At 46.5% G+C, this 19,961-nt stretch overlaps 9 non-coding genes across 9 annotated transcripts; all 9 read left to right on the forward strand.

Annotated features, from left to right (window-relative positions):
- Nucleotides 1-711: 711 nt before the first annotated feature.
- LOC130305953 (U2 spliceosomal RNA) lies at nucleotides 712-902 on the forward strand. Its single transcript, XR_008855362.1, has one exon. It is a non-coding gene; the product is annotated as a U2 spliceosomal RNA (small nuclear RNA).
- A 2,086-nt stretch (nucleotides 903-2,988) lies between these two features.
- LOC130305954 (U2 spliceosomal RNA) lies at nucleotides 2,989-3,179 on the forward strand. The gene has a single exon (XR_008855363.1). It is a non-coding gene; the product is annotated as a U2 spliceosomal RNA (small nuclear RNA).
- Nucleotides 3,180-5,267: 2,088 nt separating this feature from the next.
- Nucleotides 5,268-5,458, forward strand: LOC130305955 (U2 spliceosomal RNA). Its single transcript, XR_008855364.1, has one exon. It is a non-coding gene; the product is annotated as a U2 spliceosomal RNA (small nuclear RNA).
- A 2,090-nt stretch (nucleotides 5,459-7,548) lies between these two features.
- LOC130305957 (U2 spliceosomal RNA) lies at nucleotides 7,549-7,739 on the forward strand. The gene has a single exon (XR_008855365.1). It is a non-coding gene; the product is annotated as a U2 spliceosomal RNA (small nuclear RNA).
- Nucleotides 7,740-9,821: 2,082 nt separating this feature from the next.
- Nucleotides 9,822-10,012, forward strand: LOC130305958 (U2 spliceosomal RNA). The gene has a single exon (XR_008855366.1). It is a non-coding gene; the product is annotated as a U2 spliceosomal RNA (small nuclear RNA).
- Nucleotides 10,013-12,105: 2,093 nt separating this feature from the next.
- On the forward strand, nucleotides 12,106-12,296 carry LOC130305959 (U2 spliceosomal RNA). Its single transcript, XR_008855367.1, has one exon. It is a non-coding gene; the product is annotated as a U2 spliceosomal RNA (small nuclear RNA).
- A 2,099-nt stretch (nucleotides 12,297-14,395) lies between these two features.
- On the forward strand, nucleotides 14,396-14,586 carry LOC130305961 (U2 spliceosomal RNA). Its single transcript, XR_008855369.1, has one exon. It is a non-coding gene; the product is annotated as a U2 spliceosomal RNA (small nuclear RNA).
- A 2,089-nt stretch (nucleotides 14,587-16,675) lies between these two features.
- Nucleotides 16,676-16,866, forward strand: LOC130305962 (U2 spliceosomal RNA). Its single transcript, XR_008855370.1, has one exon. It is a non-coding gene; the product is annotated as a U2 spliceosomal RNA (small nuclear RNA).
- Nucleotides 16,867-18,957: 2,091 nt separating this feature from the next.
- Nucleotides 18,958-19,148, forward strand: LOC130305963 (U2 spliceosomal RNA). The gene has a single exon (XR_008855371.1). It is a non-coding gene; the product is annotated as a U2 spliceosomal RNA (small nuclear RNA).
- Nucleotides 19,149-19,961: the final 813 nt, after the last annotated feature.

The following is a 19,961-nucleotide window of genomic DNA, read 5'->3' on the forward strand; positions in this document are numbered from 1 at the left end:
GGAGCTGTTTGGTGATGTCGTCTATTACGGCCTTCATAGAAGCAACAGGAGATTGTTGCATCCATCTTGAACCCTCAGAACTACAGTGCTATGATGTCACTCACTTCCACAGGCCTTGCAGAGTGTAAACAACAACAACCCAGCTTTGTTGTGTATGTAACCAAAGGGATTTGTGATGTCACCTAGAACCTTCACAGCAGCGACAGCTTTATGAGGAGCATCAGCACTGCTCTGCCTGAGCAGAACCATCACCGCCATAGGTTGTCAAATAACCCGGATTTAACCCACACAGGTAAGTCCAATGGGGTGCAGGCATGTCCTCTATGCTTACAGCTTCCCGTGGGTGTTGGTTTGATACCGTTTGGGGACAGCCAAGGAGGCATCTGCAGGCAACAAAGGTAGGTGTGTGCTTGTGTGTGTGTTTCCTATGCAGATCCTAAGCCCAGTGTCACATGCAAGTAGGAGGAGTAAGAAGGGTTCCTGGCAAATCCGGGTTATGGATTGCATTTAAAAAGGCCCCGTGGGAGTGCAATGGGCCCCTGTCTTGCTGCTTAGCAATAATGGTATGGGTTTAGGTTCTGCTGTGTGTACTGGTGGTTGACTGCCCCCCAGCCCAGAGTGTGCATGGAAAATTGTCTGGCAGCCTCCCTGACAGCAAGCAGTGATAGTGCCCATGAAGGGGACCTTGTTGGGCCCGCCCCTTTCACGGTTATCGCTTCTCGGCCTTTTGGCTAAGATCAAGTGTAGTATCTGTTCTTATCAGTTTAATATCTGATACGTCCCCTATCTGGGGACCATATATTAAATGGATTTTTGAGAACGGGGGCCGATTTCGAAGCTTGCTTCCGTCGCCCTATGCATTGACCCGATATGGCAGTATCTTCGGGTACAGTGCACCACCCCCTTACAGGGTTAAAAAGAAAGATTCCTACTTTCATTGCTACCTGCTTGCTGGCTAGCCAGCTAGCCAGCCCTGTGGGCCTTGCTGCTGCTGCAGCCAAAAAACAAAAGGTGGTGCTGCTGCTGCTTCTGCTGCTTCTGCTTCTGCTTGTGTCTGGCCCCTGTTGGAGCGTCCAGGCACAGGACTTCTGCTGCTGCTGACTAAATGGCCTCCTTAATTGGATCATTTGAGTAGCCAGCACACCTGTGCAGGTAGGGCATGACATGATAGGCAGCTGCCTTGATAGCGGGTGGGTGCTGAATGTTCCTAATTGACAAAATAAGATTAATGCTTATGAAGAAATATAAAATCTCATCCCTTCCCCAATATCACGCCACACCCCTACCCCTTAATTCCCTGGTTGAACGTGATGGACATATGTCTTTTTTCGACCGTACTAACTATGTAACTATGTAACATAACATGGGGGGGGGGGGGGGGGGGGTCTCCTGGCTGTTCACACAGGTGTGTCATTGCTGTACATTGACCATGCATTGCTTCTGTGGTATTGCAAAGGCAAAGACAAATGCTTCCAGCCATCCATTGCACTAATGGATTGGTCATCAGCTGGCTGTCTATGTCCCGCATCAATATAGACCAAAGTACAGAGGGTTAGGCTATGCTATTGTGCACCTACCTGATGCATCAGAAGGTGCGAGGCCCTTGCTAAATTCTGTGCACAGACTTTGAGATCTATGCTTTAGACTGTATCTAAACCTGCTCCAACATGGACTGACATTCTGGCCTACTTTCAGCCGATGCGACTTGTCTGTCGCTGAACAGTCGCTTTTTATGTATTCAGCACCTATGTATAATGTTGTAAAAATGCTCTAGAAGCTAAAGTCGCAGAAATGTCACACATATTTGGCCTGCAACTTTCTGTGCGACAAATTCAGACAGGAAAAATCAGTATAAATCCTTAGAAAATTATCCCCCAGTGTCTCCATCTGCTGGCGGTATTGAATAAGCATTGCTGCACTGATGGGGTATGCATTAGACGAAAAAAAAAGAAGAAAAAGAAGAATAATACGCCCAGAAAAGAGGCGAAAAGGAGAAAAACGTAAAAAAAACGTGAAAAAAAAGTAAGAGGAAGAGAAGGGAAAAAAAGGTGGAAATGGGTTTAAAAGTGATTTCGGCGGAGAAATATATATATATATATATATATATATATATGCGCACACACAACACATAGATATAAACGTATTCTCCGTTGAGATATTGCAGCCGCTGCTGTGTCCAGGCCCAGGAGCCTTAGCACTGTGCTGTGATGTCACTCAATACCACTGACATCACTAGGGTGTAAACAACATCTCTCCTTTGCTGTGTATGTGACTATGGAGCTGTTTGGTGATGTCGTCTATTACGGCCTTCATAGAAGCAACAGGAGATTGTTGCATCCATCTTGAACCCTCAGAACTACAGTGCTATGATGTCACTCACTTCCACAGGCCTTGCAGAGTGTAAAACAACAACAACCCAGCTTTGTTGTGTATGTAACCAAAGGGATTTGTGATGTCACCTAGAACCTTCACAGCAGCGACAGCTTTATGAGGAGCATCAGCACTGCTCTGCCTGAGCAGAACCATCACCGCCATAGGTTGTCAAATAACCCGGATTTAACCCACACAGGTAAGTCCAATGGGGTGCAGGCATGTCCTCTATGCTTACAGCTTCCCGTGGGTGTTGGTTTGATACCGTTTGGGGACAGCCAAGGAGGCATCTGCAGGCAACAAAGGTAGGTGTGTGCTTGTGTGTGTGTTTCCTATGCAGATCCTAAGCCAGTGTCACATGCAAGTAGGAGGAGTAAGAAGGGTTCCTGGCAAATCCGGGTTATGGATTGCATTTAAAAAGGCCCCGTGGGAGTGCAATGGGCCCCTGTCTTGCTGCTTAGCAATAATGGTATGGGTTTAGGTTCTGCTGTGTGTACTGGTGGTTGACTGCCCCCCCAGCCCAGAGTGTGCATGGAAAATTGTCTGGCAGCCTCCCTGACAGCAAGCAGTGATAGTGCCCATGAAGGGGACCTTGTTGGGCCCGCCCCTTTCACGGTTATCGCTTCTCGGCCTTTTGGCTAAGATCAAGTGTAGTATCTGTTCTTATCAGTTTAATATCTGATACGTCCCCTATCTGGGGACCATATATTAAATGGATTTTTGAGAACGGGGGCCGATTTCGAAGCTTGCTTCCGTCGCCCTATGCATTGACCCGATATGGCAGTATCTTCGGGTACAGTGCACCACCCCCTTACAGGGTTAAAAAGAAAGATTCCTACTTTCATTGCTACCTGCTTGCTGGCTAGCCAGCTAGCCAGCCCTGTGGGCCTTGCTGCTGCTGCAGCAGCCAAAAAACAAAAGGTGGTGCTGCTGCTGCTTCTGCTGCTTCTGCTTCTGCTTGTGTCTGGCCCCTGTTGGAGCGTCCAGGCACAGGACTTCTGCTGCTGCTGACTAAATGGCCTCCTTAATTGGATCATTTGAGTAGCCAGCACACCTGTGCAGGTAGGGCATGACATGATAGGCAGCTGCCTTGATAGCGGGTGGGTGCTGAATGTTCCTAATTGACAAAATAAGATTAATGCTTATGAAGAAATATAAAATCTCATCCCTTCCCCAATATCGCGCCACACCCCTACCCCTTAATTCCCTGGTTGAACGTGATGGACATATGTCTTTTTTCGACCGTACTAACTATGTAACTATGTAACATAACATGGGGGGGGGGGGGGGGGGGGGTCTCCTGGCTGTTCACACAGGTGTGTCATTGCTGTACATTGACCATGCATTGCTTCTGTGGTATTGCAAAGGCAAAGACAAATGCTTCCAGCCATCCATTGCACTAATGGATTGGTCATCAGCTGGCTGTCTATGTCCCGCATCAATATAGACCAAAGTACAGAGGGTTAGGCTATGCTATTGTGCACCTACCTGATGCATCAGAAGGTGCGAGGCCCTTGCTAAATTCTGTGCACAGACTTTGAGATCTATGCTTTAGACTGTATCTAAACCTGCTCCAACATGGACTGACATTCTGGCCTACTTTCAGCCGATGCGACTTGTCTGTCGCTGAACAGTCGCTTTTTATGTATTCAGCACCTATGTATAATGTTGTAAAAATGCTCTAGAAGCTAAAGTCGCAGAAATGTCACACATATTTGGCCTGCAACTTTCTGTGCGACAAATTCAGACAGGAAAAATCAGTATAAATCCTTAGAAAATTATCCCCCAGTGTCTCCATCTGCTGGCGGTATTGAATGATGGGGTATGCATTAGACGAAAAAAAAGAAGAAAAAGAAGAATAATACGCCCAGAAAAGAGGCGAAAAGGAGAAAAACGTAAAAAAACGTGAAAAAAAAGTAAGAGGAAGAGAAGGGAAAAAAAGGTGGAAATGGGTTTAAAAGTGATTTCGGCGGAGAAATATATATATATATATATATATATATATATATATATATATATATATATGCGCACACACACACATAGATATAAACGTATTCTCCGTTGAGATATTGCAGCCGCTGCTGTGTCCAGGCCCAGGAGCCTTAGCACTGTGCTGTGATGTCACTCAATACCACTGACATCACTAGGTGTAAACAACATCTCTCCTTTGCTGTGTATGTGACTATGGAGCTGTTTGGTGATGTCGTCTATTACGGCCTTCATAGAAGCAACAGGAGATTGTTGCATCCATCTTGAACCCTCAGAACTACAGTGCTATGATGTCACTCACTTCCACAGGCCTTGCAGAGTGTAAACAACAACAACCCAGCTTTGTTGTGTATGTAACCAAAGGGATTTGTGATGTCACCTAGAACCTTCACAGCAGCGACAGCTTTATGAGGAGCATCAGCACTGCTCTGCCTGAGCAGAACCATCACCGCCATAGGTTGTCAAATAACCCGGATTTAACCCACACAGGTAAGTCCAATGGGGTGCAGGCATGTCCTCTATGCTTACAGCTTCCCGTGGGTGTTGGTTTGATACCGTTTGGGGACAGCCAAGGAGGCATCTGCAGGCAACAAAGGTAGGTGTGTGCTTGTGTGTGTGTTTCCTATGCAGATCCTAAGCCCAGTGTCACATGCAAGTAGGAGGAGTAAGAAGGGTTCCTGGCAAATCCGGGTTATGGATTGCATTTAAAAAGGCCCCGTGGGAGTGCAATGGGCCCCTGTCTTGCTGCTTAGCAATAATGGTATGGGTTTAGGTTCTGCTGTGTGTACTGGTGGTTGACTGCCCCCCAGCCCAGAGTGTGCATGGAAAATTGTCTGGCAGCCTCCCTGACAGCAAGCAGTGATAGTGCCCATGAAGGGGACCTTGTTGGGCCCGCCCCTTTCACGGTTATCGCTTCTCGGCCTTTTGGCTAAGATCAAGTGTAGTATCTGTTCTTATCAGTTTAATATCTGATACGTCCCCTATCTGGGGACCATATATTAAATGGATTTTTGAGAACGGGGGCCGATTTCGAAGCTTGCTTCCGTCGCCCTATGCATTGACCCGATATGGCAGTATCTTCGGGTACAGTGCACCACCCCCTTACAGGGTTAAAAAGAAAGATTCCTACTTTCATTGCTACCTGCTTGCTGGCTAGCCAGCTAGCCAGCCCTGTGGGCCTTGCTGCTGCTGCAGCCAAAAAACAAAAGGTGGTGCTGCTGCTGCTTCTGCTGCTTCTGCTTCTGCTTGTGTCTGGCCCCTGTTGGAGCGTCCAGGCACAGGACTTCTGCTGCTGCTGACTAAATGGCCTCCTTAATTGGATCATTTGAGTAGCCAGCACACCTGTGCAGGTAGGGCATGACATGATAGGCAGCTGCCTTGATAGCGGGTGGGTGCTGAATGTTCCTAATTGACAAAATAAGATTAATGCTTATGAAGAAATATAAAATCTCATCCCTTCCCCAATATCGCGCCACACCCCTACCCCTTAATTCCCTGGTTGAACGTGATGGACATATGTCTTTTTTCGACCGTACTAACTATGTAACTATGTAACATAACATGGGGGGGGGGGGGGGGGTCTCCTGGCTGTTCACACAGGTGTGTCATTGCTGTACATTGACCATGCATTGCTTCTGTGGTATTGCAAAGGCAAAGACAAATGCTTCCAGCCATCCATTGCACTAATGGATTGGTCATCAGCTGGCTGTCTATGTCCCGCATCAATATAGACCAAAGTACAGAGGGTTAGGCTATGCTATTGTGCACCTACCTGATGCATCAGAAGGTGCGAGGCCCTTGCTAAATTCTGTGCACAGACTTTGAGATCTATGCTTTAGACTGTATCTAAACCTGCTCCAACATGGACTGACATTCTGGCCTACTTTCAGCCGATGCGACTTGTCTGTCGCTGAACAGTCGCTTTTTATGTATTCAGCACCTATGTATAATGTTGTAAAAATGCTCTAGAAGCTAAAGTCGCAGAAATGTCACACATATTTGGCCTGCAACTTTCTGTGCGACAAATTCAGACAGGAAAAATCAGTATAAATCCTTAGAAAATTATCCCCCAGTGTCTCCATCTGCTGGCGGTATTGAATAAGCATTGCTGCACTGATGGGGTATGCATTAGACGAAAAAAAAGAAGAAAAAGAAGAATAATACGCCCAGAAAAGAGGCGAAAAGGAGAAAAACGTAAAAAAACGTGAAAAAAAAGTAAGAGGAAGAGAAGGGAAAAAAAGGTGGAAATGGGTTTAAAAGTGATTTCGGCGGAGAAATATATATATATATATATATATATATATATATATATATATATGCGCACACACACACATAGATATAAACGTATTCTCCGTTGAGATATTGCAGCCGCTGCTGTGTCCAGGCCCAGGAGCCTTAGCACTGTGCTGTGATGTCACTCAATACCACTGACATCACTAGGTGTAAACAACATCTCTCCTTTGCTGTGTATGTGACTATGGAGCTGTTTGGTGATGTCGTCTATTACGGCCTTCATAGAAGCAACAGGAGATTGTTGCATCCATCTTGAACCCTCAGAACTACAGTGCTATGATGTCACTAACTTCCACAGGCCTTGCAGAGTGTAAACAACAACAACCCAGCTTTGTTGTGTATGTAACCAAAGGGATTTGTGATGTCACCTAGAACCTTCACAGCAGCGACAGCTTTATGAGGAGCATCAGCACTGCTCTGCCTGAGCAGAACCATCACCGCCATAGGTTGTCAAATAACCCGGATTTAACCCACACAGGTAAGTCCAATGGGGTGCAGGCATGTCCTCTATGCTTACAGCTTCCCGTGGGTGTTGGTTTGATACCGTTTGGGGACAGCCAAGGAGGCATCTGCAGGCAACAAAGGTAGGTGTGTGCTTGTGTGTGTGTTTCCTATGCAGATCCTAAGCCCAGTGTCACATGCAAGTAGGAGGAGTAAGAAGGGTTCCTGGCAAATCCGGGTTATGGATTGCATTTAAAAAGGCCCCGTGGGAGTGCAATGGGCCCCTGTCTTGCTGCTTAGCAATAATGGTATGGGTTTAGGTTCTGCTGTGTGTACTGGTGGTTGACTGCCCCCCAGCCCAGAGTGTGCATGGAAAATTGTCTGGCAGCCTCCCTGACAGCAAGCAGTGATAGTGCCCATGAAGGGGACCTTGTTGGGCCCGCCCCTTTCACGGTTATCGCTTCTCGGCCTTTTGGCTAAGATCAAGTGTAGTATCTGTTCTTATCAGTTTAATATCTGATACGTCCCCTATCTGGGGACCATATATTAAATGGATTTTTGAGAACGGGGGCCGATTTCGAAGCTTGCTTCCGTCGCCCTATGCATTGACCCGATATGGCAGTATCTTCGGGTACAGTGCACCACCCCCTTACAGGGTTAAAAAGAAAGATTCCTACTTTCATTGCTACCTGCTTGCTGGCTAGCCAGCTAGCCAGCCCTGTGGGCCTTGCTGCTGCTGCAGCCAAAAAACAAAAGGTGGTGCTGCTGCTGCTTCTGCTGCTTCTGCTTCTGCTTGTGTCTGGCCCCTGTTGGAGCGTCCAGGCACAGGACTTCTGCTGCTGCTGACTAAATGGCCTCCTTAATTGGATCATTTGAGTAGCCAGCACACCTGTGCAAGGGCATGACATGATAGGCAGCTGCCTTGATAGCGGGTGGGTGCTGAATGTTCCTAATTGACAAAATAAGATTAATGCTTATGAAGAAATATAAAATCTCATCCCTTCCCCAATATCGCGCCACACCCCTACCCCTTAATTCCCTGGTTGAACGTGATGGACATATGTCTTTTTTCGACCGTACTAACTATGTAACTATGTAACATAACATGGGGGGGGGGGGGGGGGGGTCTCCTGGCTGTTCACACAGGTGTGTCATTGCTGTACATTGACCATGCATTGCTTCTGTGGTATTGCAAAGGCAAAGACAAATGCTTCCAGCCATCCATTGCACTAATGGATTGGTCATCAGCTGGCTGTCTATGTCCCGCATCAATATAGACCAAAGTACAGAGGGTTAGGCTATGCTATTGTGCACCTACCTGATGCATCAGAAGGTGCGAGGCCCTTGCTAAATTCTGTGCACAGACTTTGAGATCTATGCTTTAGACTGTATCTAAACCTGCTCCAACATGGACTGACATTCTGGCCTACTTTCAGCCGATGCGACTTGTCTGTCGCTGAACAGTCGCTTTTTATGTATTCAGCACCTATGTATAATGTTGTAAAAATGCTCTAGAAGCTAAAGTCGCAGAAATGTCACACATATTTGGCCTGCAACTTTCTGTGCGACAAATTCAGACAGGAAAAATCAGTATAAATCCTTAGAAAATTATCCCCCAGTGTCTCCATCTGCTGGCGGTATTGAATAAGCATTGCTGCACTGATGGGGTATGCATTAGACGAAAAAAAAGAAGAAAAAGAAGAATAATACGCCCAGAAAAGAGGCGAAAAGGAGAAAAACGTAAAAAAACGTGAAAAAAAAGTAAGAGGAAGAGAAGGGAAAAAAAGGTGGAAATGGGTTTAAAAGTGATTTCGGCGGAGAAATATATATATATATATATATATATATATATATATATATATATATGCGCACACACACACATAGATATAAACGTATTCTCCGTTGAGATATTGCAGCCGCTGCTGTGTCCAGGCCCAGGAGCCTTAGCACTGTGCTGTGATGTCACTCAATACCACTGACATCACTAGGTGTAAACAACATCTCTCCTTTGCTGTGTATGTGACTATGGAGCTGTTTGGTGATGTCGTCTATTACGGCCTTCATAGAAGCAACAGGAGATTGTTGCATCCATCTTGAACCCTCAGAACTACAGTGCTATGATGTCACTCACTTCCACAGAGTGTAAACAACAACAACCCAGCTTTGTTGTGTATGTAACCAAAGGGATTTGTGATGTCACCTAGAACCTTCACAGCAGCGACAGCTTTATGAGGAGCATCAGCACTGCTCTGCCTGAGCAGAACCATCACCGCCATAGGTTGTCAAATAACCCGGATTTAACCCACACAGGTAAGTCCAATGGGGTGCAGGCATGTCCTCTATGCTTACAGCTTCCCGTGGGTGTTGGTTTGATACCGTTTGGGGACAGCCAAGGAGGCATCTGCAGGCAACAAAGGTAGGTGTGTGCTTGTGTGTGTGTTTCCTATGCAGATCCTAAGCCCAGTGTCACATGCAAGTAGGAGGAGTAAGAAGGGTTCCTGGCAAATCCGGGTTATGGATTGCATTTAAAAAGGCCCCGTGGGAGTGCAATGGGCCCCTGTCTTGCTGCTTAGCAATAATGGTATGGGTTTAGGTTCTGCTGTGTGTACTGGTGGTTGACTGCCCCCCAGCCCAGAGTGTGCATGGAAAATTGTCTGGCAGCCTCCCTGACAGCAAGCAGTGATAGTGCCCATGAAGGGGACCTTGTTGGGCCCGCCCCTTTCACGGTTATCGCTTCTCGGCCTTTTGGCTAAGATCAAGTGTAGTATCTGTTCTTATCAGTTTAATATCTGATACGTCCCCTATCTGGGGACCATATATTAAATGGATTTTTGAGAACGGGGGCCGATTTCGAAGCTTGCTTCCGTCGCCCTATGCATTGACCCGATATGGCAGTATCTTCGGGTACAGTGCACCACCCCCTTACAGGGTTAAAAAGAAAGATTCCTACTTTCATTGCTACCTGCTTGCTGGCTAGCCAGCTAGCCAGCCCTGTGGGCCTTGCTGCTGCTGCAGCCAAAAAACAAAAGGTGGTGCTGCTGCTGCTTCTGCTGCTTCTGCTTCTGCTTGTGTCTGGCCCCTGTTGGAGCGTCCAGGCACAGGACTTCTGCTGCTGCTGACTAAATGGCCTCCTTAATTGGATCATTTGAGTAGCCAGCACACCTGTGCAGGTAGGGCATGACATGATAGGCAGCTGCCTTGATAGCGGGTGGGTGCTGAATGTTCCTAATTGACAAAATAAGATTAATGCTTATGAAGAAATATAAAATCTCATCCCTTCCCCAATATCGCGCCACACCCCTACCCCTTAATTCCCTGGTTGAACGTGATGGACATATGTCTTTTTTCGACCGTACTAACTATGTAACTATGTAACATAACATGGGGGGGGGGGGGGGGGTCTCCTGGCTGTTCACACAGGTGTGTCATTGCTGTACATTGACCATGCATTGCTTCTGTGGTATTGCAAAGGCAAAGACAAATGCTTCCAGCCATCCATTGCACTAATGGATTGGTCATCAGCTGGCTGTCTATGTCCCGCATCAATATAGACCAAAGTACAGAGGGTTAGGCTATGCTATTGTGCACCTACCTGATGCATCAGAAGGTGCGAGGCCCTTGCTAAATTCTGTGCACAGACTTTGAGATCTATGCTTTAGACTGTATCTAAACCTGCTCCAACATGGACTGACATTCTGGCCTACTTTCAGCCGATGCGACTTGTCTGTCGCTGAACAGTCGCTTTTTATGTATTCAGCACCTATGTATAATGTTGTAAAAATGCTCTAGAAGCTAAAGTCGCAGAAATGTCACACATATTTGGCCTGCAACTTTCTGTGCGACAAATTCAGACAGGAAAAATCAGTATAAATCCTTAGAAAATTATCCCCCAGTGTCTCCATCTGCTGGCGGTATTGAATAAGCATTGCTGCACTGATGGGGTATGCATTAGACGAAAAAAAAGAAGAAAAAGAAGAATAATACGCCCAGAAAAGAGGCGAAAAGGAGAAAAACGTAAAAAAACGTGAAAAAAAAGTAAGAGGAAGAGAAGGGAAAAAAAGGTGGAAATGGGTTTAAAAGTGATTTCGGCGGAGAATATATATATATATATATATATATATATATATATATATATATATATGCGCACACACACACATAGATATAAACGTATTCTCCGTTGAGATATTGCAGCCGCTGCTGTGTCCAGGCCCAGGAGCCTTAGCACTGTGCTGTGATGTCACTCAATACCACTGACATCACTAGGTGTAAACAACATCTCTCCTTTGCTGTGTATGTGACTATGGAGCTGTTTGGTGATGTCGTCTATTACGGCCTTCATAGAAGCAACAGGAGATTGTTGCATCCATCTTGAACCCTCAGAACTACAGTGCTATGATGTCACTCACTTCCACAGGCCTTGCAGAGTGTAAACAACAACAACCCAGCTTTGTTGTGTATGTAACCAAAGGGATTTGTGATGTCACCTAGAACCTTCACAGCAGCGACAGCTTTATGAGGAGCATCAGCACTGCTCTGCCTGAGCAGAACCATCACCGCCATAGGTTGTCAAATAACCCGGATTTAACCCACACAGGTAAGTCCAATGGGGTGCAGGCATGTCCTCTATGCTTACAGCTTCCCGTGGGTGTTGGTTTGATACCGTTTGGGGACAGCCAAGGAGGCATCTGCAGGCAACAAAGGTAGGTGTGTGCTTGTGTGTGTGTTTCCTATGCAGATCCTAAGCCCAGTGTCACATGCAAGTAGGAGGAGTAAGAAGGGTTCCTGGCAAATCCGGGTTATGGATTGCATTTAAAAAGGCCCCGTGGGAGTGCAATGGGCCCCTGTCTTGCTGCTTAGCAATAATGGTATGGGTTTAGGTTCTGCTGTGTGTACTGGTGGTTGACTGCCCCCCAGCCCAGAGTGTGCATGGAAAATTGTCTGGCAGCCTCCCTGACAGCAAGCAGTGATAGTGCCCATGAAGGGGACCTTGTTGGGCCCGCCCCTTTCACGGTTATCGCTTCTCGGCCTTTTGGCTAAGATCAAGTGTAGTATCTGTTCTTATCAGTTTAATATCTGATACGTCCCCTATCTGGGGACCATATATTAAATGGATTTTTGAGAACGGGGGCCGATTTCGAAGCTTGCTTCCGTCGCCCTATGCATTGACCCGATATGGCAGTATCTTCGGGTACAGTGCACCACCCCCTTACAGGGTTAAAAAGAAAGATTCCTACTTTCATTGCTACCTGCTTGCTGGCTAGCCAGCTAGCCAGCCCTGTGGGCCTTGCTGCTGCTGCAGCCAAAAAACAAAAGGTGGTGCTGCTGCTGCTTCTGCTGCTTCTGCTTCTGCTTGTGTCTGGCCCCTGTTGGAGCGTCCAGGCACAGGACTTCTGCTGCTGCTGACTAAATGGCCTCCTTAATTGGATCATTTGAGTAGCCAGCACACCTGTGCAGGTAGGGCATGACATGATAGGCAGCTGCCTTGATAGCGGGTGGGTGCTGAATGTTCCTAATTGACAAAATAAGATTAATGCTTATGAAGAAATATAAAATCTCATCCCTTCCCCAATATCGCGCCACACCCCTACCCCTTAATTCCCTGGTTGAACGTGATGGACATATGTCTTTTTTCGACCGTACTAACTATGTAACTATGTAACATAACATGGGGGGGGGGGGGGGGTCTCCTGGCTGTTCACACAGGTGTGTCATTGCTGTACATTGACCATGCATTGCTTCTGTGGTATTGCAAAGGCAAAGACAAATGCTTCCAGCCATCCATTGCACTAATGGATTGGTCATCAGCTGGCTGTCTATGTCCCGCATCAATATAGACCAAAGTACAGAGGGTTAGGCTATGCTATTGTGCACCTACCTGATGCATCAGAAGGTGCGAGGCCCTTGCTAAATTCTGTGCACAGACTTTGAGATCTATGCTTTAGACTGTATCTAAACCTGCTCCAACATGGACTGACATTCTGGCCTACTTTCAGCCGATGCGACTTGTCTGTCGCTGAACAGTCGCTTTTTATGTATTCAGCACCTATGTATAATGTTGTAAAAATGCTCTAGAAGCTAAAGTCGCAGAAATGTCACACATATTTGGCCTGCAACTTTCTGTGCGACAAATTCAGACAGGAAAAATCAGTATAAATCCTTAGAAAATTATCCCCCAGTGTCTCCATCTGCTGGCGGTATTGAATAAGCATTGCTGCACTGATGGGGTATGCATTAGACGAAAAAAAAGAAGAAAAAGAAGAATAATACGCCCAGAAAAGAGGCGAAAAGGAGAAAAACGTAAAAAAACGTGAAAAAAAAGTAAGAGGAAGAGAAGGGAAAAAAAGGTGGAAATGGGTTTAAAAGTGATTTCGGCGGAGATATATATATATATATATATATATATATATATATATATATATATATATATATATGCGCACACACACACATAGATATAAACGTATTCTCCGTTGAGATATTGCAGCCGCTGCTGTGTCCAGGCCCAGGAGCCTTAGCACTGTGCTGTGATGTCACTCAATACCACTGACATCACTAGGTGTAAACAACATCTCTCCTTTGCTGTGTATGTGACTATGGAGCTGTTTGGTGATGTCGTCTATTACGGCCTTCATAGAAGCAACAGGAGATTGTTGCATCCATCTTGAACCCTCAGAACTACAGTGCTATGATGTCACTCACTTCCACAGGCCTTGCAGAGTGTAAACAACAACAACCCAGCTTTGTTGTGTATGTAACCAAAGGGATTTGTGATGTCACCTAGAACCTTCACAGCAGCGACAGCTTTATGAGGAGCATCAGCACTGCTCTGCCTGAGCAGAACCATCACCGCCATAGGTTGTCAAATAACCCGGATTTAACCCACACAGGTAAGTCCAATGGGGTGCAGGCATGTCCTCTATGCTTACAGCTTCCCGTGGGTGTTGGTTTGATACCGTTTGGGGACAGCCAAGGAGGCATCTGCAGGCAACAAAGGTAGGTGTGTGCTTGTGTGTGTGTTTCCTATGCAGATCCTAAGCCCAGTGTCACATGCAAGTAGGAGGAGTAAGAAGGGTTCCTGGCAAATCCGGGTTATGGATTGCATTTAAAAAGGCCCCGTGGGAGTGCAATGGGCCCCTGTCTTGCTGCTTAGCAATAATGGTATGGGTTTAGGTTCTGCTGTGTGTACTGGTGGTTGACTGCCCCCCAGCCCAGAGTGTGCATGGAAAATTGTCTGGCAGCCTCCCTGACAGCAAGCAGTGATAGTGCCCATGAAGGGGACCTTGTTGGGCCCGCCCCTTTCACGGTTATCGCTTCTCGGCCTTTTGGCTAAGATCAAGTGTAGTATCTGTTCTTATCAGTTTAATATCTGATACGTCCCCTATCTGGGGACCATATATTAAATGGATTTTTGAGAACGGGGGCCGATTTCGAAGCTTGCTTCCGTCGCCCTATGCATTGACCCGATATGGCAGTATCTTCGGGTACAGTGCACCACCCCCTTACAGGGTTAAAAAGAAAGATTCCTACTTTCATTGCTACCTGCTTGCTGGCTAGCCAGCTAGCCAGCCCTGTGGGCCTTGCTGCTGCTGCAGCCAAAAAACAAAAGGTGGTGCTGCTGCTGCTTCTGCTGCTTCTGCTTCTGCTTGTGTCTGGCCCCTGTTGGAGCGTCCAGGCACAGGACTTCTGCTGCTGCTGACTAAATGGCCTCCTTAATTGGATCATTTGAGTAGCCAGCACACCTGTGCAGGTAGGGCATGACATGATAGGCAGCTGCCTTGATAGCGGGTGGGTGCTGAATGTTCCTAATTGACAAAATAAGATTAATGCTTATGAAGAAATATAAAATCTCATCCCTTCCCCAATATCGCGCCACACCCCTACCCCTTAATTCCCTGGTTGAACGTGATGGACATATGTCTTTTTTCGACCGTACTAACTATGTAACTATGTAACATAACATGGGGGGGGGGGGTCTCCTGGCTGTTCACACAGGTGTGTCATTGCTGTACATTGACCATGCATTGCTTCTGTGGTATTGCAAAGGCAAAGACAAATGCTTCCAGCCATCCATTGCACTAATGGATTGGTCATCAGCTGGCTGTCTATGTCCCGCATCAATATAGACCAAAGTACAGAGGGTTAGGCTATGCTATTGTGCACCTACCTGATGCATCAGAAGGTGCGAGGCCCTTGCTAAATTCTGTGCACAGACTTTGAGATCTATGCTTTAGACTGTATCTAAACCTGCTCCAACATGGACTGACATTCTGGCCTACTTTCAGCCGATGCGACTTGTCTGTCGCTGAACAGTCGCTTTTTATGTATTCAGCACCTATGTATAATGTTGTAAAAATGCTCTAGAAGCTAAAGTCGCAGAAATGTCACACATATTTGGCCTGCAACTTTCTGTGCGACAAATTCAGACAGGAAAAATCAGTATAAATCCTTAGAAAATTATCCCCCAGTGTCTCCATCTGCTGGCGGTATTGAATAAGCATTGCTGCACTGATGGGGTATGCATTAGACGAAAAAAAAGAAGAAAAAGAAGAATAATACGCCCAGAAAAGAGGCGAAAAGGAGAAAAACGTAAAAAAACGTGAAAAAAAAGTAAGAGGAAGAGAAGGGAAAAAAAGGTGGAAATGGGTTTAAAAGTGATTTCGGCGGAGAAATATATATATATATATATATATATATATATATATATATATATATATGCGCACACACACACATAGATATAAACGTATTCTCCGTTGAGATATTGCAGCCGCTGCTGTGTCCAGGCCCAGGAGCCTTAGCACTGTGCTGTGATGTCACTCAATACCACTGACATCACTAGGTGTAAACAACATCTCTCCTTTGCTGTGTATGTGACTATGGAGCTGTTTGGTGATGTCGTCTATTACGGCCTTCATAGAAGCAACAGGAGATTGTTGCATCCATCTTGAACCCTCAGAACTACAGTGCTATGATGTCACTCACTTCCACAGGCCTTGCAGAGTGTAAACAACAACAACCCAGCTTTGTTGTGTATGTAACCAAAGGGATTTGTGATGTCACCTAGAACCTTCACAGCAGCGACAGCTTTATGAGGAGCATCAGCACTGCTCTGCCTGAGCAGAACCATCACCGCCATAGGTTGTCAAATAACCCGGATTTAACCCACACAGGTAAGTCCAATGGGGTGCAGGCATGTCCTCTATGCTTACAGCTTCCCGTGGGTGTTGGTTTGATACCGTTTGGGGACAGCCAAGGAGGCATCTGCAGGCAACAAAGGTAGGTGTGTGCTTGTGTGTGTGTTTCCTATGCAGATCCTAAGCCCAGTGTCACATGCAAGTAGGAGGAGTAAGAAGGGTTCCTGGCAAATCCGGGTTATGGATTGCATTTAAAAAGGCCCCGTGGGAGTGCAATGGGCCCCTGTCTTGCTGCTTAGCAATAATGGTATGGGTTTAGGTTCTGCTGTGTGTACTGGTGGTTGACTGCCCCCCAGCCCAGAGTGTGCATGGAAAATTGTCTGGCAGCCTCCCTGACAGCAAGCAGTGATAGTGCCCATGAAGGGGACCTTGTTGGGCCCGCCCCTTTCACGGTTATCGCTTCTCGGCCTTTTGGCTAAGATCAAGTGTAGTATCTGTTCTTATCAGTTTAATATCTGATACGTCCCCTATCTGGGGACCATATATTAAATGGATTTTTGAGAACGGGGGCCGATTTCGAAGCTTGCTTCCGTCGCCCTATGCATTGACCCGATATGGCAGTATCTTCGGGTACAGTGCACCACCCCCTTACAGGGTTAAAAAGAAAGATTCCTACTTTCATTGCTACCTGCTTGCTGGCTAGCCAGCTAGCCAGCCCTGTGGGCCTTGCTGCTGCTGCAGCCAAAAAACAAAAGGTGGTGCTGCTGCTGCTTCTGCTGCTTCTGCTTCTGCTTGTGTCTGGCCCCTGTTGGAGCGTCCAGGCACAGGACTTCTGCTGCTGCTGACTAAATGGCCTCCTTAATTGGATCATTTGAGTAGCCAGCACACCTGTGCAGGTAGGGCATGACATGATAGGCAGCTGCCTTGATAGCGCGTGGGTGCTGAATGTTCCTAATTGACAAAATAAGATTAATGCTTATGAAGAAATATAAAATCTCATCCCTTCCCCAATATCGCGCCACACCCCTACCCCTTAATTCCCTGGTTGAACGTGATGGACATATGTCTTTTTTCGACCGTACTAACTATGTAACTATGTAACATAACATGGGGGGGGGGGGGGGGGGGGTCTCCTGGCTGTTCACACAGGTGTGTCATTGCTGTACATTGACCATGCATTGCTTCTGTGGTATTGCAAAGGCAAAGACAAATGCTTCCAGCCATCCATTGCACTAATGGATTGGTCATCAGCTGGCTGTCTATGTCCCGCATCAATATAGACCAAAGTACAGAGGGTTAGGCTATGCTATTGTGCACCTACCTGATGCATCAGAAGGTGCGAGGCCCTTGCTAAATTCTGTGCACAGACTTTGAGATCTATGCTTTAGACTGTATCTAAACCTGCTCCAACATGGACTGACATTCTGGCCTACTTTCAGCCGATGCGACTTGTCTGTCGCTGAACAGTCGCTTTTTATGTATTCAGCACCTATGTATAATGTTGTAAAAATGCTCTAGAAGCTAAAGTCGCAGAAATGTCACACATATTTGGCCTGCAACTTTCTGTGCGACAAATTCAGACAGGAAAAATCAGTATAAATCCTTAGAAAATTATCCCCCAGTGTCTCCATCTGCTGGCGGTATTGAATAAGCATTGCTGCACTGATGGGGTATGCATTAGACGAAAAAAAAGAAGAAAAAGAAGAATAATACGCCCAGAAAAGAGGCGAAAAGGAGAAAAACGTAAAAAAACGTGAAAAAAAAGTAAGAGGAAGAGAAGGGAAAAAAAGGTGGAAATGGGTTTAAAAGTGATTTCGGCGGAGAAATATATATATATATATATATATATATATATATATATATATGCGCACACACACACATAGATATAAACGTATTCTCCGTTGAGATATTGCAGCCGCTGCTGTGTCCAGGCCCAGGAGCCTTAGCACTGTGCTGTGATGTCACTCAATACCACTGACATCACTAGGTGTAAACAACATCTCTCCTTTGCTGTGTATGTGACTATGGAGCTGTTTGGTGATGTCGTCTATTACGGCCTTCATAGAAGCAACAGGAGATTGTTGCATCCATCTTGAACCCTCAGAACTACAGTGCTATGATGTCACTCACTTCCACAGGCCTTGCAGAGTGTAAACAACAACAACCCAGCTTTGTTGTGTATGTAACCAAAGGGATTTGTGATGTCACCTAGAACCTTCACAGCAGCGACAGCTTTATGAGGAGCATCAGCACTGCTCTGCCTGAGCAGAACCATCACCGCCATAGGTTGTCAAATAACCCGGATTTAACCCACACAGGTAAGTCCAATGGGGTGCAGGCATGTCCTCTATGCTTACAGCTTCCCGTGGGTGTTGGTTTGATACCGTTTGGGGACAGCCAAGGAGGCATCTGCAGGCAACAAAGGTAGGTGTGTGCTTGTGTGTGTGTTTCCTATGCAGATCCTAAGCCCAGTGTCACATGCAAGTAGGAGGAGTAAGAAGGGTTCCTGGCAAATCCGGGTTATGGATTGCATTTAAAAAGGCCCCGTGGGAGTGCAATGGGCCCCTGTCTTGCTGCTTAGCAATAATGGTATGGGTTTAGGTTCTGCTGTGTGTACTGGTGGTTGACTGCCCCCCAGCCCAGAGTGTGCATGGAAAATTGTCTGGCAGCCTCCCTGACAGCAAGCAGTGATAGTGCCCATGAAGGGGACCTTGTTGGGCCCGCCCCTTTCACGGTTATCGCTTCTCGGCCTTTTGGCTAAGATCAAGTGTAGTATCTGTTCTTATCAGTTTAATATCTGATACGTCCCCTATCTGGGGACCATATATTAAATGGATTTTTGAGAACGGGGGCCGATTTCGAAGCTTGCTTCCGTCGCCCTATGCATTGACCCGATATGGCAGTATCTTCGGGTACAGTGCACCACCCCCTTACAGGGTTAAAAAGAAAGATTCCTACTTTCATTGCTACCTGCTTGCTGGCTAGCCAGCTAGCCAGCCCTGTGGGCCTTGCTGCTGCTGCAGCCAAAAAACAAAAGGTGGTGCTGCTGCTGCTTCTGCTGCTTCTGCTTCTGCTTGTGTCTGGCCCCTGTTGGAGCGTCCAGGCACAGGACTTCTGCTGCTGCTGACTAAATGGCCTCCTTAATTGGATCATTTGAGTAGCCAGCACACCTGTGCAGGTAGGGCATGACATGATAGGCAGCTGCCTTGATAGCGGGTGGGTGCTGAATGTTCCTAATTGACAAAATAAGATTAATGCTTATGAAGAAATATAAAATCTCATCCCTTCCCCAATATCGCGCCACACCCCTACCCCTTAATTCCCTGGTTGAACGTGATGGACATATGTCTTTTTTCGACCGTACTAACTATGTAACTATGTAACATAACATGGGGGGGGGGGGGGGGGGTCTCCTGGCTGTTCACACAGGTGTGTCATTGCTGTACATTGACCATGCATTGCTTCTGTGGTATTGCAAAGGCAAAGACAAATGCTTCCAGCCATCCATTGCACTAATGGATTGGTCATCAGCTGGCTGTCTATGTCCCGCATCAATATAGACCAAAGTACAGAGGGTTAGGCTATGCTATTGTGCACCTACCTGATGCATCAGAAGGTGCGAGGCCCTTGCTAAATTCTGTGCACAGACTTTGAGATCTATGCTTTAGACTGTATCTAAACCTGCTCCAACATGGACTCATTCTGGCCTACTTTCAGCCGATGCGACTTGTCTGTCGCTGA

This window comes from Hyla sarda, unplaced genomic scaffold, assembly GCF_029499605.1.
Source record: "Hyla sarda isolate aHylSar1 unplaced genomic scaffold, aHylSar1.hap1 scaffold_1350, whole genome shotgun sequence".
NCBI classification, from domain to species: domain Eukaryota; kingdom Metazoa; phylum Chordata; class Amphibia; order Anura; family Hylidae; genus Hyla; species Hyla sarda.